The following is a 26,409-nucleotide window of genomic DNA, read 5'->3' as shown; positions in this document are numbered from 1 at the left end:
TTATTAATAAATATTGAATGCCAGCAATAAACATAATACTTGGTACATTATTGTATCCGTAATAATATAATCAGAAAAATATTATATTGAATTAAAATGGAAATGAACACTAAATGGAAATAGTAAGTCTGCCTAATGAAACAAATGTAACATATTTACCGGTATTTGTCTCTGGTTCCGTCTTTTCAATTTCTTCAGTACCTTTGAAATTCTGTGCCTGAGAAGCTAAAATATTATTAACAATATCTAAGCCTAATAAAATTTGTAGAAATATTTACATTCAATTTGTAGATTTTCCTTGTTTCAGTTCTTTCCTGATTTCTTCATTGTTTCCTTGTATCAGTCTTTTTTCTTACTTCTTCATAATTCTGTGCCTGAGAAGCTAGATTACCATTAAAAAGATCTAAGCCTAATAAAATTCGAAAAATATTTACATGTAATTTGTAGATTTTCCTTTTATTCGTCTTTTCTTGATTTTTCCAGTGTCTTCATAGTTGTGTGCCTGAGAAACTAGAATAAGATTAAAAATATCTAAGCCTATTAAAAACCCTATTATTCCTAATGGAGGAATTGGGACTAATCTATCTATAACAAATGAAATATTAAAAACAAAAAATCCATGGCGAGCCCTGTTAATACTTTTCGTCTTTTGTTGGTGTCACGATATCGTTTCCAGTTGAAAATATCTCAAAATTAGAAGAGAAAATAATGATTATAACAAATAAGATAGGCAAGTATGGATACAGCATACTACTAAGAAGCTTTTTTAATAAATATCAAATGCCAGCAATAAACATAATACTTGGTGCATTATTGTATCAGTAATAATATAATTAGAAAAATATTATATCGAATTAAAATCAAAATGAACACTAAATGGAAAAGGTCAGCCTGCCTAATGAAACAAATTATTTACCGGTATTTGTCTCTGGTTCCGTCTTCTTTCAATTTCTTCAGTACCTTTAAAATTCTGTGCCTGAGAAGCTAAAATATTATTAACAATATCTAAGCCTAATAAAATTTGTAAAAATATTTACATTCAATTTGTAGATTTTCCTTGTTTCAGTTCTTTCCTAATTTCTTCTTTGTTTCCTTGTATTAGTCTTTTTTCTTACTTCTTCATAATTCTGTGCCTGAGAAGCTAGACACCATTAAAAATATCTAAGCCTCATAAAATTCGAAAAATTCGAAAAAATTGTAGATGTTCCTTCTATTCGTCTTTTCTTGATTTTTCCAGTGTCTTCATAGTTGTGTGCCTGAGGAGCTAGAATAACATTAAAAATATCTAAGCCTATTAAAAACCCTATTATTCCTAATGGAGGGATTGGGACTAATCTATCTATAACAAATAAAATATTAAAATCAAAAAAGCCATAGCGAGCCCTGTTAATACTTTTCTTCTTTTGTTGGTGTCACGATATCGTTTCCAGTTGAAAATATCTCAAAAATAGAAGAGAAAATATTGATTATAATAAATAAGATAGGTAAGTATGGATACAGCATATTACTAAAAAAAGCTTTATTGAATAAATATTGAATGCCAGCAATAAACGTAATACTTGGTGCATTATTGTATCAGTAATAATATATTCAGAAAAATATTATATCGAATTAAAATGGAAATAAACACTAAATGGAAATAGTAAGTCTGCCTAATGAAACAAATGTAACATATTTACCGGTATTTGTCTCTGGCTCCGTCTTCTTCCAATTTCTTCAGTACCTTTAAAATTCTCTGCCTGAGAAGCTAAAATATTATTAACAATATCTAAGCCTAATAAAATTTGTAAAAATATTTACATTCAATTTGTAGATTTTCCTTGTTTCAGTTCTTTCCTAATTTCTTCAGTGTTTCCTTGTATCAGTTTTTTTTCTTACTTCTTCATAATTCTGTGTCTGAGAAGCTAGAATACCATTAAAAATATCTAAGCCTCATCAAATTCGAAAAATATTAATATGTAATTTGTAGATTTTCCTTCTATTCGTCTTTTCTTGATTTTTCAGTGTCTTCATAGTTGTGTGCCTGAGAAGCTAGAATAACATTAAAAAGATTTAAGCCTATTAAAAACCCTATTATTCCTAATGGAGGGATTGGGACTAATCTATCTATAACAAATAAAATATTAAAAACAAAAAATCCATGGCGAGCCCTGTTAATACTTTTCTTCTTTTGTTGGTGTCACGATATCGTTTCCAGTTGAAAATATCTCAAAAATAGAAGAGAAAATATTGATTATAACAAATGAGATAGGCAAGTATGGATACAGCATACTACTAAAAAGCTTTATTAATAAATATTAAATGCCAGCAATAAACATAATACTGGTGCATTATTGTATCAGTAATAATATAATTAGAAAAATATTCTATCGAACTAAAATCAAAATGAACACTAAATGGAAAAAGTCAGCCTGCCTAATGGAACAAATGTAACATATTTACCGGTTTTTTAGATTTGTCTCTGGTTTCGTCTTCTTCCAATTTCTTCAGTGCCTTCGAAATTCTGTGCCTAAGAAGCTAAAAAAATATTAACAACATCAAAGCCTAATAAAATTTGTAAAATATTTACATTCAATTTGTAGATTTTCCTTGTTTCAGTCTTTTCCTAATTTCTTCATTGTTTCCTTGTATCAATCTTTTCTTTACATCTTCATAATTCTGTGCCTGAGAAGCTAGATTACCATTAAAAAGATCTAAGCCTCATAAAATTCGAAAAATATTTACATGTAATTTGTAGATTTTCCTTCTATTCGTCTTTTCTTGATTTTTCCAGTGTCTTCATAGTTGTGTGCCTGAGAAGCCAGAATAACATTAAAAATATCTAAGCCTATTAAAAACCCTACTATTCCTAATGGAGGGATTGGGACTATTCTATCTATAACAAATAAAATATTGAAAACAAAAAAGCCATGGCGAGCCCTGTTAATAATTTTCTACTTTTGTCGGTTTCACGATATCTTTTTCAGTTGAAAATATCTCAAAAATAGAAGAGAAAATATTGATCATAACAAAGAAGATAGGTAAGTATGGATACAGCATATTACTAAAAAAAGCTTTATTAATAAATATTGAATGCCAGCAATAAACATAATACTTGGTACATTATTGTATCCGTAATAATATAATCAGAAAAATATTATATCGAATTTAAATGGAAATGAACACTAAATGAAAATAGTAAGTCTGCCTAATGAAACAAATGTAACATATTTACCGGTATTTGTCTCTGGTTCCGTCTTTTCAATTTCTTCAGTACCTTTGAAATTCTGTGCCTGAGAAGCTAAAATATTATTAACAATATCTAAGCCTAATAAAATTTGTAAAAATATTTACATTCAATTTGTAGATTTTCCTTGTTTCAGTTCTTCCCTGATTTCTTCATTGTTTCCTTGTATCAGTCTTTTTTTCTTACTTCTTCATAATTCTGTGCCTGAGAAGCTAGATTACCATTAAAAAGATCTAAGCCTAATAAAATTCGAAAAATATTTACATGTAATTTGTAGATTTTCCTTCTATTCGTCTTTTCTTGATTTTTCCAGTGTCTTCATAGTTGTGTGCCTGAAAAACTAGAATAAGATTAAAAATATCTAAGCCTATTAAAAACCCTATTATTCCTAATGGAGGGATTGGGACTAATCTATCTATAACAAATGAAATATTAAAAGCAAAAAATCCATGGCGAGCCCTGTTAATACTTTTCGTCTTTTGTTGGTGTCACGATATCGTTTCCAGTAGAAAATATCTCAAAAATAGAAAAGAAAATAATGATTATAACAAATAAGATAGGCAAGTATGGATACAGCATACTACTAAAAAGCTTTATTAATAAATATTAAATGCCAGCAATAAACATAATACTTGGTGCATCATTGTATCAGTAATAATATAATTAGAAAAATATTATATCGAAATAAAATCAAAATGAACACTAAATGGAAAAAGTCAGCCTGCCTAATGAAAAAAATGTAACATATTTACCGGTATTTTAGATTTGTCTCTGGTTTTGTCTTCTTTCAATTTCTTAAGTGCCTTCAAAATTCTGTGCCTAAGAAGCTAAGAAAATATTAACAACATCAAAGCCTAATAAAATTTGTAAAAATATTTACATTCAATTTGTAGATTTTCCTTCTTTCATTTTTTTCCTAATTTCTTCATTGTTTCCTTGTATCAGTCGTTTTCTTACTTCTTCATAATTCTGGGCCTGAGAAGCTAGAATACCATTAAAAATACCTAAGCCTCATAAAATTTAAAAAATATTTACATGTAATTTGTAGATTTTCCTTCTATTCGTATTTTCTTGATTTTTCCAGTGTCTTCAAAGTTCTGTGCCTGAGAAGCTAGAATAACATTAAAAATATCTAAGCCTAATAAAATCCCTATTATTCCTAATGGCGGGGATGGGTCTAAATCTATCTACAATGAAAAAAATATTTAAAAAAAGCCATGGCAAGCCCTGTTAATACTTTTCTTCCTTTGTCGTTGTCACGATATCTTGTTTTCCTGTTGAAAATATCTCAAAAAATACAATAGAAAATAATGACTACGGCAAATAAGATAGTCAAATATGGAAACTGCATATTACAAAAAAGCTCATTAAAAATATACAATATCAGTAATAAACAATAATATAAATCACAAATCAGTAACATATAATAACAGCAATAAAAATATAAGAATAACGTAAATCGAAAGAATTATTTTAAATTTTTCATACCAGGACATCAAATACAGGATTACATTGCAGGGTGTCAAAATACAAATAACAATTGTATTTATTTTTCTGAGCTATGATTCAATTCATTAATAAATATACAATCAAGAATCCGTTTGCAATTGTTCAAATTACACAAATAGTTAATTCCTCACGGGTTGACCCATGTTAAACTTCCGCATATAATCCTTCTACATTGTGTATGGCATTTTGGTATAGCTTTAAACAACAGTCCTATTTGATATGAAGGCATTTGTGTGTGCTGCCCAATGCATTTGTTTGCTACCACATATTGGTAATCAGTGCACATGTATACGAGCTTAAAGTACGTATGGCAATGGGATACAGTCTCAAACAAAGGGTGACTTTTTCTATATCAAAGTCTTTTGTGTGGACTCAATGCATTTGTTGGCTAGCACATCTTGATTATCTTTAATAAAACTCTTCTTCATATTTGAATAATTGAGTTCTATTTTTTTTTTGAAAAACAGAAAGAGTCGTCAAGTTCCATAATTGAGGAATCCTGTAAAAATATATATACATTAAGTTATCATGTCTTTTTATAATAGAGGAAGTAAATTAAGAGCAACTTATTACGTATGATGAGACTCTACAAGACGCCTATAACGTGTTGGGCGGTGACGTTGCGCGTCATCAACTACCTTAGACCTATAATCTGCCAGTTTTCTCGATATTAACAACTCCACAACTTTGAATATGATTGAAGTCTATCACTGGCAATGAAATATCCAGTCTACATGATCAAAGTACGAAAAAACAAATAATATGTGCGAAACGCAATAATGTAGAAGCCAAAACTATAAATGTATAGGGTTGCTAAAGTTTACGACCAACCTAAGTAGGTCGACAACATACTTAATTCCGAAAGATGCAAACAATAGCAACATTAATTTATGCAATATAATTTAACCCATTTAACCAAAATATAATACAAGCCAACAATCAGTTTATTACGGCAATTGAATTAACACTACTTAAACGACAAACTTCTAATGCGAATTAACTCTTAAATAGCCGACTCGCAATGATCCGAAATACCAAAATAATAATAAACAAACAAGAATATTAGAAGACGAGACCGATATAAGATTTTGTTTACGTCAACATGACTATTTTCTTCCCACGAACTGAAGATGAAATTGCCTCAAAGAGAGTAGTTTATGAGCGGTCATTCACCAAAAGTACAATTCCCCATAACTTTCGAAATAACCCCGGGTCAAATATATATACGGAATAAAACAAAAAACTTTGTCTGTAGATGAGGAAATGAATCTTAGTAGTAGTATGTGTATCCAATTACACGCTTAAGATGGCCTAATAAGAGATGCTATTTGATATCATACGAGTTTTAATGTTTGCAGTGCAAGAGTACATTGTTTTACAACATATCATTTGATACAAAACGCATGCGGTGGATATCAATTTTAAACATTACATTAACGTCCATTACATTATACTAGAGATTCCAACATGAGAGATGTACCAATACTACTTGTCGCCGATACCGATTCGACAACAACGATAAAACGCCGATATTAATATTTTGAAGCAGAAATTGCCGACGTTTACATGCTATGTAAATATTATCTCAAGAGTGCAGTCCAAACTATAGGTAAAGTAACAGTTTGCAAGCATTATTCATGCCTCACAATTTTTCAGATTGAAAAAACATATTTCAGATAATAAGAAATTAATGTTTTGGGTTCAGATACGTTTTTTAGTTTAAATACATTGCACACTGACGCTAATAATATCGGCGTTCGGTTAGAAAATGCGTTAATGAGCCTTGTTGGCTGTAATTGTGACAAAATTATACTACTTTAAAATTTTGAAAAAATAAAAATATGGATTCTACTTGCTTTCATGTAGGTACATCCTAAAAATCTTATTTGTGGTGCGATGGTTTTGAATTCATATTTTTAAAATATGTTAACGTAACTATAAATATTAAAGAAAACGTATTTTTTTATTTTTTATTAATGTGACACGAAATGAATAAAAGCAAAGCATTCCAGTAATCTGTCGGCAAAATTTAAATTTAACCAACGCCAAAACTTTGTCTTTCCAAACACAGTTTAACACATAAAAACGTTCTGTCTCATTCTCTGTTTCCTTTCGTGTATATTTTTCAATGCACGCACAAGTTTAACCAGTGCACCGCATTTGTAGCAGAGAAATTATCTAGCCTATTGGGTGAATTTAAGCGCCTTTAGTTGACAGTTAGTTGGACGTGTTTTAATCTAAAATTATTCCAACACTCTCCAACATTAAAATTAGAAACAAGTTAAAGTAATAAAAACGCGGCTATTTGACGAACTACGTATGGTACAACGATATTACAGTGTCATGCCCTTGGGATACCAAAACAAGTTTATAAATGTCCACTTATCAGCAGTCGATCAGCTAATATAGAAGAACAAACGATTAAGCGAGGGCTTTATTAATATGACTCGGCATGTGGGCAGTGTAAATTGGATATTTTCTGGCTTGCCAGCCTGTTTAGAACTGTTTTCTATGGAACATGGAGGAACAATACTTTTGTAGTTAGTTCATTTTTCTCTCATCACCACATAGCTTAAGATTTTCGCAAAATATCATTATGTAATACAGCATTGCTCTGCAAAAGTACTCGCAAGTCCTAATGACGAACAAACTGATCAGTATCGTTACGACAAAACCAGAAAATTTTAAAAAAATTATAAAAAGTCCTCGTGTTACGTGATTTCAAATCTATCAATTTATTACGCTTTATCAGAGAATTATAAGTGACCATTTCATTTCTTTCATAAATTCGTGGAAACGTTCAGCGCTTTTTTGTTGATACGTTTGCTTTAATTTCCCCAATATTTAGCTTAACATACTTACTTTCCATCTTTACCGTTTTACTCAAGTAAAAACAATAAACATCATTTAGCATTTCCCAATGTATTTTTGTACGGATAAGACATTCATGCGACAATGACTAAGAAATAAATTATTGTTTATCAGACTTTTTTGTATTTTAATAAAAATTAAAATTTGCCAAACACAAATCTGGGTCGGGCATTTAAGTTAATGACAAATTTAAGTTCAATTCAATTGAAGCATTTTTTTCAAAAAAACAAAAAAAAACAAATGCAGATTTCAAATATTTAAATCTTTCTCAACCCGAACCCGGGGGTGTTTTCCCAAATCTCTCATTTTTCTTAAGAAACATTCTTAATTGTGGTAATATACTTTCGAACTATGTCATTATGTGAACTATATGAACTATGTAAAGTTTTGGGTTTATGAATGACAGAAAATATAATTCTATATGAATTGGATATATATTTCATCAAATCTATTTGTACCTGTCTGTCTATACTTTATGGCAACATCGAAAAAAATAATACTACGTAACGATGTGTGATTTTTCAAATTCTAGTTAACCTTAACCTTCCCGATCCTGTCGAACCCCTGCGCTATCATGAAAGCTCTCGCCAAACCCAATCGTACCGAACAGTTGAAATTAGGAGCCCAATCCTAACTTTATAAACTGGAAACCTAATTTCGTGCAAGGTTATAGAAAATGAAAAGATTCATCTCGAAAATCCTAGATTTTCCATAACAACCCAAGATGTTTCAAAGTCGTAAGAGCACTATCATATAAGCACAAACACCCAAGCGCGCGACATCCGTGGAGATGACAGGTTAACTAAAACGTACAACTGCGCACACTATACAAACAGCAACGCTAATTTATTAGTTGTTGAACGTGTAAGTTTAAATATCTGAGATGAACTCTAGTTAAATTTGCATAATTTGAGTGCGATGTGATGGGAAGATGCCATAATATAAAACTGTTTTAGTTTAAAGAACCCTCGTCGAAACCCTGGAACAGCTCCAACGAACACCAAAAACTCGATTGAACCCTGGTTAAAACTACTGTTCTAGACTATTGAAAAACTAACAAAACGCTATGGCGAAGAAACAAACCCATAACATATGAACATAATAAACACTATAAAATGAGGCCCGACCAATTGTATGAATGCAACCGCAAATGCCCCATTGCCAGTATTATAACCCCGTTGCTGGCGACTTGCACATACATACTTCGATACTTGCCATCGATGGCAGAACGCCCCCCAAAAAACATAAAAAACATAACCCGCGTCTTTTCGGAAATTAGATATACGAAATTAACAAATCAGCAAAATTTATAGCATACCGGCTAAAAACTGAACACCTGCCCGTGAACTAGCGTGTGGAAACCATTGCATCACATAACTTTACGAAATTATATCAATAAAATTGGGCGAAATATTTTGGACATTTTGTGAGGATAATTCAAATATTTGCAGCTCTTCCTGACTAGCGGGATTTAACATGATATATCAGTTTATACCTGACAAAATATAAATTGAAAGATTTATAAGATTACATACTTGCTCTTTACTATATAGGCTTCCATCTTACTCCGTGATGCACCAGACTATTAACAATGTCGATTCCGTTTGATGCAATGACTCTTTCAAGCAGTGTTTTAGAAAACTGAAAATAAATATATAGTTTCATTATCAAGTATTGGATTAATAAATCAAAAAAATACTGAGGTGAAGCAAAGGTAAGCTTATATTAAAAATACATAAAAATCAATCTAATGTCATGATTATGTGTATACCGAGTCTATCTAACTTTAGGTGAAACTAAATTTCGTTGCCCTAAGACACTATCAAGTTATTCAAATCACAAAAAATGCTATTTGACAGAAATACAGAGAAGAGATATAGTTGTTCGAACTATGTCATTATCAATCTTTGAAATTGTAATTAACAGGGATACAGAGAAGCTAAGGTTATACTAGAAATTTATTAAATTATTAAATTATTATTAATTTTTCGTTTATTCTAAAATTATTTTTTCCAATTTTCCAAAATTTCCACGAAAATTACAATTTGTACTTAATTTGAATGATCTGTCAGTGCAATATATTGTATCTCATCATATAAATATTGACCAGTCAATTTTTTACTAGTTCAGTGGTTTCAAACGGTGGGGCGCGCCTCACAAGGAAACGTAAACATTTTAAGGGGACGTGAAGCTGATTGATGAAACTTAAAAAAAGCCTAAAATCTTGTCCGCCTTATTTTCTTAATTTATTTCATTATTTACGTTCCATCCACGTATTTGCAACGTGCTTCTTCCGCCTTAACTATCTGTGTTTTTGTAGCACATTGTTAACTAGTTATTTTGGGGTGGGGCGCGAGACTTGAGAAATTCCAAACCTGGGCGGCTCAAAATGTTTGTGTACCACAGCCCACAGGCATTGTGCGTTATATTTACCTTAATATTCAGGTCCTGTCTTCTTTTTCTTCCCAACAACTAAAAATATATATTTCATCAATTAATTTTCAATTAAGTTACATTAGCCACAGAGATTGTAGATATTATACATTCATTATAAGAACATAAAATATTAATACTCGAAATAAACTAGGGACTAGAGAATATATTTCTAGAAAACTTATGGACATGAGGGTATAGGAACACTACCAATGAAGGTCTATACTGGTTATAAGATACTTACGGCTATAGTAAATTATGGGAAATTTAATTTTAGGACACGAACCATATTGTTAAACCAGTACCAATGGGTGTGAGATTTAAGATTATATTAATACATTTGTATGTTGTCGTTATTCGAAACACAATTCACCTTCCAACGCTCAACAGAATATCAATAACGGTATCAACATACAAGGGGTTGTACAACTACATTAACACATTGTCAGATCCACTTACATAGTATGGTACTTCGCGTGAACTACCATTTGTGGTGAAAACGGGTTTCAAGTTTAATAAAAATGGGTATATGGTATACAGAATGATAAGGACTATGCCTGTAACGAAGTTAGACATGTTAGCCTAGATACCTCATGATAAACAATTTTAGAGTCGTAATATTCGCATTAATACAGCGTCATACATGCACACATGAATATAAGATATGAATACTCACACATTAGGAATATTGCCAGCTTCGAACACTTATCAACACGAAACATATGATTACAGTGACTACCAAGGATTACTTGCTTCTAACACTTATCAATATGAACTGTATGGTTACTTGGACTACCAGGGATTGCCAGCTTCGAACACTTATCAATATGAATCGTATGGTTACTTGGACTACCATGAATTGCCAGCTTTGAACAATTATCAATATGAATTGTATGGTTACTTGGATTACCAAAGATTGCCAGCTTCGAACACTTATCAATATGAACTGTATGGTTACTTGGACTACCAAGGATTGCCAGCTTCGAACACTTATCAATATGAATCGTATGGTTACTTGAACTACCAAGGATTGCCAGCTTCGAACACTTTTCAATATGAATTGTATGGTTACTTGGATTACCAAATATTGCCAGCTTCGAACACTTATCAATATGAAACGCGTGGTTTCTAGGACTACCAAGAATTGCCAGCTTTGAACACTTATGAATATGAATTGTATGGTTACTTGGACTACCAAAGATTGCGGGTTCGAACACGTATAAACATGAAACGTATGGTTATTGATTACTGGGACTACCAACGGAAGTATAAGTCGAATGTAGGGGATTTACGTCTACATTGGAGCAATTGGTCTAATTTAAATATTATCCCTATTGAAAATTTCAGTTTGGGACACGAAGTACATGGTTAACCAGCACCGAAGGTAGTAAGATCCACGGTTATATTAATGTACTAGATTAGACTCACTCCAATATTACCAGTATTGAAAATTTATTGCAATTCTGGATTGGAACATGAATGGCATGGTTATTAACTGTTTACTACCAGGTGGTATAAACCAGTTAATCGTTTAACGAGCCTATAATTTAAATATATTTAGACAAATAATAACACGCAAAAAAGTTGATGCTGAGTCCACTGTGCAGGGGTTCAATACCGCAGAAAATATTTAAATGCAATGCAAAATCTTGAAATGCAATGAAATGAGGAAATAAAATTCATATCTCATATTCGAGAGATGCATCAATGCGTGATTTTTATAAAGATGCATTTTTTAATGAAAATTTCTCGTAATTTGAAAAACCTTGCAAAAAAGGCAGAAGGCAGAAACCTGTATTCCTTCACTCACGACCTTTTTATGGTGGAGAAGGGGTTTGTAAAAAAACAAGTGCTGTCAAAACAAAGAAATCGAATTCGATCAGTAAACGGGGTGATTTGAGATTGTGGCTTACGAAAATGTCACCAAAAATTAAAAAAAAAAACTCGTTTGAAGACTACTAAGCTAATATATCTCATTAAAAACACTATAAACTATGATTTATCCTGTTTATTTGTTCTGTATTATATTCGTTTCTGACCTCAAATGTTTTTGTAAACGGGGAGGCGATGAAGTTGTATATTTTACCCTATATATTACTGCGACTATAAAGTTTGGGAACCACTGGTATAGACCATGATAATTTACAATTACATTTCTGAGCTTAGTCGGATTCTTTTTTTTATAGTATGATACTATTTTGTGGTAAAAACAAGTTTTGCTCATAAGATTAAAAAAGTAAATTCTACACAGAATATTAATGATCATTTTATCAATAACGTAATACCTGTATAAATAAAACATAAGAAATATAGACATGCTTGTATCCGTAAAACCCGTGTATTTATTCTATTTTATCATTTATTTAGATGTATACACATAATAACCTAACATATTAGTACCAACAATTAACGATATAGCAATAGGAAAAGCATTTCTAAATGCAGACAATTATGAACATGAACGGACTATTACCAATATAATTTATGGCTATATTGATACGTTACAGCAGTGGTTGTCAAAGTGGGCGTCGTTTCAATTTTGCTCGGGCGTCGCGAAATTTTCCTTCTTTTTTGCGGAATCTATTTTGGGCGCATAGAAAAAGTGATATTACAAGCGTAAAAAACGATATTATACAAGAAGTCTAAAAACGCAAGTATGACGTAGGCTACATTGAGTTTGGATCGTTCAAGTAGAAAAGCTCCGTGGTTTTTGTTGCAACTGGGGATGCGATGTTACTAAATGCCGTTTGGGCTTATTAGATAACATGTTTTCTTGGCCTAAATCTTGCTTCATTAATACATTGCTGCTTTTCTTCACCGTTTTTGAACAGAATCGTTCTAAAAAGAAATTTTAATTCTGAAAATGTAATGAGTTATTGGATTTGCTTCAACAAGGATTATCCTTCCTTGGTAAAAAAATGCGTTGTGCACTCTGATCCCTTTTGGGACTTCGTATTCATGTAAAGCAGGTTTTTCGCCCATGGCCGTAATACACACAAAATATCGATCTCAAGAAATGCGTGCGGCTCTCACAATTCTTACCAAAGTTCAGTGACAAATGTAAAAAGACGCAAGTATTCCCATCCCATTAAATGCAATTTCACTGACTTTGAAAACTCATTGCAAAAAGGTCCTTTATTGAAAGGCATTGGGGCGGTTTTCACGGGGAGTCGCAACTTGAGCATATTTTTTTGGAGGCCGCCACAATACGAAGAAGTTTAAGAACCACTGCGTTACAGTATCGCCACTGGAAGTGGAAACGATATTTTAGTTTGGGGCTTGCATGGCGTGGTTAACTAGTGCCAAATGGTATAGAATTCTAATTGATACACTCGGTTGGACGTACTTATATAACATCGTTATTGGGAAGCTAATGTAATTCTGGTTCGGAACACGAATGACACGGTTAACTGGTTAGTACCATGGTCATAGACCATGATAATTTCAAATTACATATATGAGATTAGCCAGATTGGCTCATAAAATTAAATCAATAAATCCTATGCAGGATAAATAATGACTATGCTACCAATGAAGAAGGAAATATACGTATAGAAATGACACAGGATATATAGACATCCTTGTATCCGCAAAACTCAATGTGTACTCAATTTATTTCATTATACATAGAAATGAGTCGCCATGTTTTAAAATTAATGATTTCTCCTATATATTATTATTGATACAATGCTGTTCTAGCAGTTAGCTAGACGTTAGCTAGAGGGTTCAATGGAGAAATTAATGAAGTACTGGTACTCATATCTTAAGAAGAAAAAAAACATTCCATAAGTATAATATAGCTATGAAAATATTTTTTACGAATTGTGGTGATTACAATGTATCTCTTGTTATGAGAATGCTCGCCACACTTCGAAAATAACTAGCTAGCAATAAGCTACAAATAACAAATGGTATGTTTCATTCAAAAATACCTTGAAAATACGTGGGTGGAATGTAAATATCCAAAAAAATTCATGATTAAGTCCGACAAACAAAAAATAGATTTAATTAGCTACATGCCCCCTCAAAAATTGTCTACGCCCATTTTGCAATGCTTAATTTGCTTTTTAATGCTAAATTACAGTTTTTCGGGTAAAATATTAAATTTCATGCGGACGAAGAAATGAACGCGGGTCCGGTTCCAAAAGCTTTGTCATATAAAATTATGAGCGCGCATTGGTGCCTAAACTAACAGCATTACTGCAAACACAAGGGAAAAAGTTTCTTCTCAGGAATGACAAAAATCTAACAAAATTTGGAACAAAGTAATGCAATTTTCAACCCGATTATTGGGCGGTAATATGACAAAAACACGATTTTTTATTGCTAAAATTTATTCTTGTCTTTTTCGCTCATTAGCCAGAAAAAAAACGGTAGTGGTGCGCATCATGATATTATAAAGTAATTAGGGGATTTTCCATAGATAATTCCTTTTGACAGACAAACCAAAGCTGAGTTTATACTCAATATGATAAATATATTACTCTGCCTGCAGGTTTCCCGAAAAAATTACAAATAATATTTGTTGATAGATATACAACTTACAAGTATAGTTCACACGATTGGAAAAAATAAATTAGTTTCAAATTGCATTTAACAAAATAAATAACATTATATGATTATGCGACACATGCTAATAAATATAGACATAAGCACCCTGTCCATAGATTATATTTTTCTGTCCCATTCTCCTCCCATCCCATAGCAATTATCCTTGTCCCATCCCATCCCATGGAATTCCCATTGTAATAAAATTCAATAAAAATTGTTAAATTTAGGTTTAGCGCCCAATAAATAGGACTACATGTAAGAAGACCCACGCGAAACAACAACATTTACGGACTTTGTTAACTTTATATTCATAACTATTATACATGTGTCCATCAGCCCTTTCACGAGGTATATTGTTAATGCTGAATATGTTTTGCTGTTTATAACTAACAAGAGGGCTATGCTCAAATATATGGACACGGAATCCATAATGAAATTTTTTACCATCATTTTCCCGAAAATCATACAGATTTCGTGTCCCACGTGTCCCATGGGAAATACAAATGTGTGTTGTCCCATCCCATCCCATGGGACGTTCCCATGGACAAGCATGGACATAAGGTAACTATCGCGATAATGCGTATCCATATTAAGTTTTTAGCCATTTGGAAGCGTTGCCACAAAATCTTAATATGGCAAGCTTGAGTGAATATTTAAATATTAGATGCAAAGAGCTAATTTTCAAAGAGATGCTAAAATTGTACAATATTCTGCCTAAAACTCAGCTATTAAACATGTACAACGATACTTCAAACACTCTGACAAAAATTTCTCCCTTGGTCTATTTGTGCATAGGTTCTCAAAGTGCTCGGTGAGTAAAACCTATGGGCTTCGTGAGCCATTCGATTACTTATTAAAATATTGATTTGGCTAATTTTGTGACTGTCAAAAGAAGTAATAACATCAATAATAATATTTGACATCAGTAGCGTCGAAATATGACAACGAGCGTAAATTCAAATGTGACATTATCTATAAGTAGGATCGCAGTGGATAAAAATTTTTTTCTCGAGTAAAATATTCAATTCATAGCCGGTGCAAGCATTTAAAATGTCTTGTCATAGTAATTTCATAGAAATGTAATGGTGTTCTTCGTTACTCGAATTTTAGTCGAGAAAACTTTTACGAATATTAAAATGAAAAATCACTATTTAAAAACTGCATAAAATACGTCCCAAACTACCAACTATAAGTAGACCGGAATCGTATTTTGAGGTTAGTCAAATTTGATTTGTTTTTTCGGCACTCAGAGTTATTTTAAAGATATGGACAAAATACAAACGATTGTAATTTAAAATATTGCAAAAAAAATATTGATCGATATATTTTGCAATAATTATCTTATATATCGTCACATACCGAGAAAAAGACGTATTGGGCTCCATCGTTAGTTTTAAAATAGACAAAAGGTACATCGTGCGAACAATTTACTGTGTTTCGATTTTAGTTACTATATTGTATAGTTGTACACATTTTGAAGAAATCCCAACATAACACAAAATTACAATGTCTTAAAACGAGACTGCTAAAACAAAACTTATGGTTAAATCTTCCGCTTTAGATTTTAGTTTTAATATTTTATAATGCCGCTTTTTAACAATAAATTGGGTTGCGGATTCACCTCTTCCTCATTGATTCTTAGCTTCTCTTCACCGATTTTTGTAACATAGTATTCTAACTTTTTTCGCACCCTGAAATCTTAATTCTGCACAAGAAAAAAAAATTATCGTTGGCTTCGTAGAACAATACAGGCAAATGCCAAGGAAAATTTGTGATTCAGAGAGAATAAGCACATAAGTTGTTTAATAAAAACACGTCACGCTGACGAAAACTATCGGCGATTCTACCAAAATGTCATCGCGTACGTTATCAGGACTTTTTCAGTATTCCAAAAACACCAAAAGGGTTTTCATGTTTTCTGAGTTTACAGCCTTAATATATTTAATTTATCTATGAAATTTAGATTTATTTATGCCTGGTATTAAGCATATTGAAAATATTTAGCATTCAAATTAGGTAAAATAATTTTAACTTACTTAAAAATAGTAATAGATAACAATTTCAAAATCTATTGTGGGGATCCGTGAATAATGGTGATGAGTGTAAATTAGGAAGATTTAAAAGATTTTAATAACATACTTGCTCTTTAGATTCGAAGCAGCCATTTCTCTCAGTGATTCATAATCGGACAAATAACTTCGCATGTCTTTAGATATAATGATAAATTGTCTTTCCCGCTTTCAAAAAGTGTTTCAGAAAGCTGAAATTTATATGAGATAATGAAATGTAGGTAAATTCTGTATAATATTGATTTGAATTGAATATAGCTGTTTGAACTATGTCATTATTAAGTTTTAAGTTACAGAAAATGTAACTTGACAGGAGCACAGAGAAGATATGCTTATACTTTAGATCAGTGTTTCCCAACCCGAGTCCGCGGAGCGTTTGAATGAGTCCGCAACGAGCCAGAAATTCACTGCGGGCTGCAAACGTTTTTGCGAAACTTAACTGTCAGCCAAGATACGATTTACGTTAGAATTTACATGAAACATAAAAGACAGGTTTATTCACATAACATTATTCGAGTCAATAATTACTGGTTAATGAGTAGAACTTGGCATATATTCGAATACTCAACTATTAGAATAGCAATTTACTATTCGGAAATTTGGTAACAAGTGACGCGTCGCTTAATCAAACGATTGGATTTCCCAACTCACTTGCGGATTTCCGACGAAAACACACGCTTCGAGAGAGTTCACGAGTTCGAACAACGAGGAATAATTTTTTTTTCTGGTAGGTGTCAATAGTGGCAACTCAAATTTTCTAAATTGAAAAGCGGCAATACAAAATAAAACGGATAACAACATAAGTTTTGTTTTATGATTGTCCGCGACCGATTAAAAACGCTTTTTTAGACATTACAAATTGCAAAATTTCGGATGCTACCGTAGTATACGTACGTACCGTGGCATTTTTTCTTAGGATTCTTTGCCTTACTGTCTCCACATTGGGACGTACAGTACTGGAGCGCCGTAGGTGTTGTGCGAACAGCTCAGATTTAACGAATTCACAAAAACACAAATCAAAACAAAATATAATCGGGCACTTAACCACTTTGATATTTTCTGAGTAGTATTGCTTTTATTTCGTCAGCACAATTGGAGATTAAAATTATCACAATTAACTTAATAGTAAAGCAAGGCGATGAATATGTCTTTTTGAATTTACTCATAAACTTTAAATATATTTTTAATAAGTGCTAAATCAAGTTGTACTTTCTGGAACTTTATAGCAGAAATTAGGATTTTCCTAACGGCGATAACAAATTTGCAAGATCGCAAAAAATATGTATCAAAACTAAATATAATCGGGCAATATATTCTCACATTATCATGTTCGCAGATTGTCGTGGCATTTTAAAGAAGTAATGCTTTCAGCTTGTCGTAAGTCGACGCAACAGCGAGTTACCATGAACACAATTAAATTAAAATAGAAAGACATTTAATTTTTTGTCGTTGTCATGAACTGCATATTGTGCGACAGAAACGGCCATTATACACTAAAAACGTCGGCTCTTTTAACGAACGTGTAATTGCGGTGAATTTCCGATTTTGAAATTTTAATGTTGTGTTTGGTTTCATTGCTTCTTCACAGAGAGTACGGTTGCAGTAAACGCTCCTTGAGGTTTTCGCCGGTGAGAAAATAGTTCGCGACCAAAAAAGGTTGGGAAAGGCTGCTTTAGATACATGAAAATGAAAATGTTAATTTTCAGTTCATTGACAAATTATTCACAGATTTCCCCCTAAATTACAAATATTACTTTGAAATGATCTGTCAGTGTATAATATTGCAATAAATCATATAAATTATATTTATATTCATTGAAAAGCACGTTGAAAATACGGCTATATATTCAAGAAATATAAATATCAAAAATAAGCGGGAAAGATAAAGACCAACAAATATTTCTATTCTTAATCACCTTTACGCCACTTAAAAAATTGTCCACGCCCTTGTGATAAGCTATGCTTATTCTAAAGATACAAAGACGACAACTTGTAGCCTATTGATATCCATTTACATCCATTCTTAAATTATTTGCAGATTTTCAATATTATAAATATTACTTATTTGGAATGATCTGTCAGTGTGCTATGTTTATATCTCATTATCTAAATCGTAACTAGTTAATTACTTATCGATCTTAAGATCGGTAAGTATGTTGATAGGTATTTGTTTGTTTGTTTGTTTGTCTGTTAGATGCACGCGATATCTCACGAAAGAGAGGTTCAATCTGCTCTAAATTTTGCATGTGCATTCATCATAGCTCGGATCGGCCTATTTTGGATGGATTATGTCGTATAATTAGCGAGGTATTAATTAATTAGTGATGGGACACACGGTGTCACTATGGAGTAAGACCACTGTTTTGGGGGATCTCCTAACCTTCGATCGATAAGTCTTCGGTTTCGAACCGAATTCTAGTTATTTATTAGTGTGTTATATTTTGCCTTCAAGTTCTCTATAGTCTTTCCTTCCCAGCACTTCCTGAAAATATACGTCTATAAATAACTTCAGCTACAGACATTGTAGACATTATATACATATATATATATAAATAAGAGCATGACAGATCATTACTACGAAATAAACGATAGGGAAATATGGAATATATTTCCAGATTCAAACGTTTATGAACATGGGACGGTATGATTACTGAGGCTACTAGCATATAGGCTGACTATAGTAGATTTACAATTTGGTGGGATCTCATGTATATAGTAACCTTCAAACTGGTTATAGAGCAGCGACACCCAAGTTTCTAATGTCTAATTAACAAGAGAGCTATGCTCAAATATATGGACACGTAGCGCCACCCTGTGGCAATAATTTTGATGACGTCATGGCGAAAAAAAAAGTAATAGCCTTCTGGAGAAAAAATTTATCTAAAACCACTGAAAATATCAAAGCAATTAGTCCAGTATTCGAAGAGAAAAGCGATTTTTTAAAAATGGAGACGGAAACAAATAACAATAATAACAACAAGAGAGCTATGCTCAAATATATGGACACGTAGCGCCACCCAATGGCAATAATTTTGATGACGTCATAGCGAAAAAAAAAGTAATAGCCTTCTGGAGAAAAATTCAGGTCCAGTATTCGAAGAGAAAAGCGACTTTTTAAAAACGTGTCAAAGAACAAGAACAACAACAAGGACAACAAGAACAACAACAACATAATATTGAAACGATCGTTATGTCCACTACGTGTCCAACAAGAGAGCTATGCTCAAATATATGGACACGTAGAGTCACATAATTTCGATGACGTCATAGCGAAAAAAAAAGTAATAGTCTTCTGGAGAAAATTTTTATCTTTAACCACTGTAAATTTCAAAGCAATTGGTCCAGTATTCGAAGAGAAAAGCGACTTTTTAAAAACGTGTCAAAGAACAAGAACAACAACAACAACATAATATTGAAACGATCGTTATGTCCACTACGTGTCCAATAATCTATAGGTCATAGGGCAGGGGTGGGCAACCTAGGGTTGCCAACTTTGTGTTAAAACCATTCCGGGACACTTTTATGTCTTGAATTCGATGCAATAGAAGCTTGCGAAACACGAAAGTTATCAAAAGAAGCAGTGCGTGCTGCGCGTCAAAGATTGATGATCGTACAGCGTTATTTTCATAAACTTCAAGCCTTTAAATAATTTTATCATATTCAAAGAAACTTGTGAAGTGTTGACTCTGAGACATAAATGCAAAAACACCAGGGAAAATGTACAATTTTTGCAAAATAGATTTAATTATTTAACAAAAAATCAGTCTTTCTGGTATTTAAATTTTCTTGTAATTTTGCCTCTTTAAGAAGATCTTTGTTACTACCTTTGTTAATTTCTACAAATAAAATTTTATTTTAATTTCCTGCCAAAAGTTTATGTTAAAATTTGTAATCATTAAGGAAATACAAGAGAGCAATGCTCAAATATATGGACACGCAGAACAATTCCCCAAAAATCATATGCGGTGACCAACGACTAACATACCGGCGGTGACTTACCAGTACCTGTATCGGGGTACCGTGACGGTACAGGGACTGTCATAGATATTTTAGGTCCTGTGACAATTGAAACATCAGTTGAAATATCTCGTGATATGAGTCAATTATGTACCGTATTATCGGATCAGGTACCGAACCACAGTCAAACATTTCACATAAAAACGTTACTATATAACATGCGTCAACTTAACACCAGCCGAATCGGGGTACAATTTTTGGTACAGTGACTGTCATAGCCGTTTAGGGCTGGTGGACAATTCGACTACACGGACAACTCACCAGGCCTAGGGTGGTGTAGCCAGTCTGCGGACAATTTCATTCAAACCGCTATAAAACAAAAACCAATATATCTAACCCGTTAATTTTTTCACCGTGGGTGCATTGGCGGCATTTATTCTACACGCTAAACCTCGTATTAACTTTCTACGACAAAGGGTTGAAGCTATACAAATCCCCAAAGTACGGCACTCGAAAGACGTATTTGCGACCGACCAGTGTGCGACCACGGATTTCAAGCCTTGATCACCGTTTATGCTGCGTCGAGACTATCGCATACGCAGCCATACAGCAATCAAACAGACAAAACACGGTGGTCGCAAATTGGTTGACAATTGTTGGTCTTGTGACAGCGTGAAAACATTGGGCTTCTAATTGCATTTCTGACCGTCATATATTTCAAGAACACGGTTATTTCGAACAAAACTCGTTAAATTATAAACAAAGCACCACATCACAGCAATCAAACAGACGAAAACACGGTGGCCGCAAATTGGTTGATAAAGATATTATCGACGTATCGGAAATGCACACCCCCTATTCCCCCTCCTTCAATTGTAGAAACGCGAAACTCTCAAATATGGTTAAAAGAAACACAACTCTACCCACCTGCCAAGTTTCATCTTTTTATTTCTCATATTTGTATGGATTTTCAAGCTTTTGACAGCTACGAGTTAGTTCAGTGTCACCGCGCTGTGTTACGGTACCAGAACTTCTCTATCTTTAGAAGGTCCTGTCTTGTGACAGCGTGAATTGAAATTGCAAGATGGTCCGTTGGACACAAAATGGCGTCCGATATCCGCAGAACGTTTAGTGACGTCATAGCAAACAAAAACAAATCTTACAGAGCTAACAGAAATATTTGAAATAAATAAAAGTAATAGCCTTCTGGAGAAAAATTTCATCTTCAACCACTGAAAATTTCAAAGCAATTAGTCCAGTAATCAAAGAGAAAAGCGACTTTTTAAAAACGTGTCAAAGAACAAGAACAACAACAACAACAACATAATATTGAAACGATCGTTATGTCCACTACGTGTCCAACAAGAGAGCTACGCACAAATATATGGACACGTTAGACCAGAGCGAATCAGTCTTTACCGGTACCTTTGACGCTACCGGTACCCTCAAAAAAGTTCTGAATTTTGCAGAATCAAAACGTACAGCCAGTCATGACACTGACTAAAATCCGTGTTCCCATGGATAAAAAATAATACAGCAAAATTTTAGACGAAATATCAAATTTCATAGAATTCACGCAAAATTTTGAAATAAATAAAAGTAATAGCCTTCTAGCGAAGAAATTAATCTTTAACCACTGAAAATTTCAAAGCAATTGGTCCAGTATTCGAAGAGAAAAGCGATTTTTTAAAAACGTGTCAAAGAACAAGAACAACAACAACAACAACATAATATTGAAACGATCGTTATGGCCACTAAACGTGTCCAACAAGAGAGCTATGCTCAAATATATGGACACGTAGAGTCACATAATTTTGATGACGTCATAGCGAAAAAAAAAGTAGCCTTCTGGAGAAAATTTTTATCTTTAACCACTGAAAATTTCAAAGCAATCGGTCCAGTATTCGAAGAGAAAAGCGACTTTTTAAAAACGTGTCAAAGAACAAGAACAAGAACAACAACAACAACAACATAATATTGAAACGATCGTTATGTCCACTACGTGTCCAAAAAGCAAGAATTCTAGAGTTTTGAAACTACTATATCTTATATTGACGGTGAGTGCCGTCAGTGACACAAGTTCTTCAAGATGTAAGATTAACGGTTTTCATAAACTTAGTATGACTCACTATTATAATATCATTACTGGAAATTTGGGGCGTTTCCAGTTTGAACTAGTTGGTAACATTAAAGGCATGGTTATCAACTGTTCATTGCCAGAGCGAGCAGGTCACGATGAGCTACAGTTACACTTGAGGAATTAGCCTGATTAAATTAAAATATGTATGGTAGTTAGTGTGAACTACCATTTGTGGTAAATACGCTCATCAGATTAATAAAAAAGGCCAGAACAACGATTTCAACAAATTAGGCATATTAGTGTATATATAGGCACTCTATAATAACCAAAAGTTAAACAATAAGTTTTAATATTCGCATGGTTATTAAGTTGGGGTTGTGTTTTAATCGAATTGCACTTAACGAGGCATAGTTCAAATCCTTTCAGTATCTCTGCAGATATACACTGCTGGATTAACTTAAGTATCACTATGAAAAAAATTCACTGTTTGTCGTAATCACAACGTGACGCCCTATTGCGATGAAACGCCTTTTATTTATGCTGGCCCAATGACCTTCAAATAAACTGAAATTACAAGATAGTAGATAATAAATGAAGCACAACCGGTGTTAGCAAAACGCAAATTACATCGTTTTGCTAACACCGGTTGTGCTTCATTTATTATCAACATGAGTTTACCAGGTGGCAATCATGCATTACAAGATAGTAATTGGCCTTTCGGTTTGGACGATTGAACGAAACAACAGCAGATGAGACAACACAGCAGTTAGCCCATGAAGGTGCAGCGCTGTACTAACTATGCCATTATTCACCGGATATTGCTACAGTTAATTTGTAGTACAGAATAGTTAATTCCGCGTTTCTACGAAATAAACATGGTATGGTTTTAACAGATTTTGCCATACACAATTATGAGCGCGCATTGGTGCCCAAACTGACAAAATGAAGATCAATGTAATGCATTCTTGTGTCTCGAATATTGGGCGGGAACGAAAAAGCCTAATTTTTATTTCTAAAAAATGACCTTTTATCACTGGGATGACTCAATAGCCAGAATAAAACGGTAGTTGTGCGAATCATAATATTATGAAATTTTGAGGTTGTAATTTATAGAAAATTTCATTTGACAGACGAAACAAAACTAAGCTTATACTCAATATATATATATTGAAAGTAATAATTTGTAATTTGTAAGACATGTAAATGGAAAGATTTCAAATGATTTGGTTACGTACTTGCTCTTCAGACTTGATAGGCCTCCATCTCACTCTCAGTGATAAAAACCTAGCACTTGACGAATTTCTTTTAGTCCAACGATAAATTGTCCTGCCGACTTTCAAGCAGGGCTTTAAAAAGCTGAAAATCAATATATATGTCAGGATTTTGTGTAAGCCAATTCTAAATTTGAATTAAACTAAATTTTGTTGAGCCAACTATGCAATTATTCATCATTTTCAACTATGTCGCTGATTTCACCAAAATTACATCCTTTTGTTAAAATGATATGATAGTGTATTATATTGTACCTCATTTTGTATTCTTAATAAAAGTAAAACTCTTTTCTGAATATTTTCTTCTAAAAATATACGTGGGTTTCAATAAAATACGTAAATACGTAAAATTTATTCAACTATTGCCATTAAATTTCAAATATATACTTTATAACATATCAGGTGTAGTTTTCAAACTGCACAAATTGCAAATATTACAATAACAATAAAATACCCAATGAAGTTTTATACTTGTTTCATGGAGTATATGACTAATTACCTCTGATCAGTAACTTGTATCATTATCACATTGTTCACGGTTGGGATCGCAAATTGGGGATCGATATCCAGCAGAGGAGCGTGCAACGAATTTTAGGGGTCGCAAAGAGTACACCAATTTGATACAAGGTACTATATTTATAGTACTTTTTTGGACTCTGCTTCGAAACACAATTATTAAAACTTGTGCAAATCTTACAATTTCGATAGAATGCACAGGATCAAATGAGCGGGAATCAAATAAGTGGCATAACAATGCTGACTCTGATCGCAAGACCCGAGACGCGGTGCGCTCGCATCGAATTGTTTAGCATTTTAAACAAAAACAGTGGTGTACAGGAATCATTAGGCGTCGAAAGTCAAATAAAATGTTCAAATAATATTTACTTGCAATATTCCCCGTTCGTTACTTTGTGTCTTTGATTCTTTAACCTTTAATATTTTTGCACCTGAAAAAAAGTTAAGATATTGATAAATAAACTGTCGCAGAACTGTAGCTAGCATATTCAATGGACAATGGGACTGAATCGATCGGATCTTTCGCACAAAGCTCCCGCCACGTTTTAAAATGACATATTAGTAATTATCCATTTGGGGTTAGGAATGATTTAAAAATTTGAAATTCCAGCGCAATCTGCATTCCTAACTTAAACTGGATAATTACTAATTCTCTTATTTACAACGTTGGTAGGTCTTTGTACAAAGATTCAATCTATACACAATAATATATTAAAGTAAAAAGGTTACGGCGAATCCCTATTAAACCATGGATTTTGCGCTACATTTGCGAAAGTTTTGAAAGTTATGTATTACATTTATGTAATGAAAAGCGTACCATGTTGAATGCAGCTTACGTAGTTACGTAGATCAGTGGTGTACTACGTTTAAGTTTCTTATTATGATAAGTTTATGTATTGCCATATAGCATTTAAGTTTGGCATATTTGTGAAGAAACGATGGAACCCGCTGTTAGTGAGTTCGATACAAAATAAAATCATCCATCAATCTAGACTTCTGTATTAGGTTAATAATTCCAATTCGTATAGGCCCGAAAACCTCTAATTTACCACTTATACAATAATAAAATGAAAGCAATATAATAGCAATGAAAACAATAGGTATAAAGAACATTTAGCTCACCTGAATATTGTTTCGAACTCACTGTCATAACCCACAGTCAGCCTATCTATACATCCTACACAAAATCAAACTTCATCTTACCACGAACATTTGTGACTGACTAGAAGCGATGTCGCTTGTGGCTTCCCGCGCAAAAATATTTGACGAAAAAAGCTAACTAATTGTTTCTGATTACTTTAATTACTCCAGGTTGTTGTTACGAGACGATCACGCTTCTGACGCATGATCTCAAAGATGCAGAATTCAAATGACGGTTAAGATTTGCTTCATACATCGTATAATACCTAGTTCACAGTAATATTCTCAGGATCTTTTGTACCAAGCCCAACCCCAAAACAACACCCCGCCAACGCTCGAATTAAATAGAAATAGTAATTATTCAGTTAAGGTGAGGGATGCAGATTCAGCCGGAAATTCAAATTTTCAAATCGTTCCTAACCCAAAACCCTAACTGCATATTTACTTATTTTTTATTTTAAAACGTGTCAGGGGTGTTTATCTCAGATCACACATTTTTGCATCAGTGACGGGAGCTTAGTACAAAGAATCAAGCAATTCCATTATATTTGTCTGTTTATATTTGTAGAGTAAACGCGCACGTGAATACCATCAAAAATGTAACCCTCCCACAACTCAATGAAAGAATAACGGCGTATACAAGTTTAGCGTTATATCAATGCATTCTCTGCATTGGCGTACAAATCTTAGCTCATAAGGTCTAAAGCTTAGGTCATAATGTGACGTTGTTCCGATGCCTACTGTATAGTAATTTCTTCGCCCAAACCAAACGGCGAAGACATAACA

The 26,409-nt window shown here is 33.0% G+C and overlaps 1 long non-coding RNA gene across 1 annotated transcript; it reads right to left on the bottom strand.

The window, feature by feature from the left end:
* Nucleotides 1–4,407: 4,407 nt before the first annotated feature.
* On the bottom strand, nucleotides 4,408–25,676 carry LOC120339635 (uncharacterized). The gene is made up of 7 exons (XR_013478807.1): nucleotides 25,606–25,676; nucleotides 24,853–24,914; nucleotides 23,932–24,052; nucleotides 16,730–16,850; nucleotides 10,040–10,078; nucleotides 9,142–9,247; nucleotides 4,408–5,234 (listed from the first exon to the last, which is right to left on the bottom strand). It is a non-coding gene; the product is annotated as an uncharacterized LOC120339635 (long non-coding RNA).
* Between the last annotated feature and the right edge of the window lie 733 nt (nucleotides 25,677–26,409).

This window comes from Styela clava, chromosome 11 (genome assembly GCF_964204865.1).
Source record: "Styela clava chromosome 11, kaStyClav1.hap1.2, whole genome shotgun sequence".
Lineage (NCBI taxonomy): Eukaryota > Metazoa > Chordata > Ascidiacea > Stolidobranchia > Styelidae > Styela > Styela clava.
Note: the sequence above shows the minus strand (reverse complement) of the source record. Positions and strands in the feature narration are given on the sequence as shown.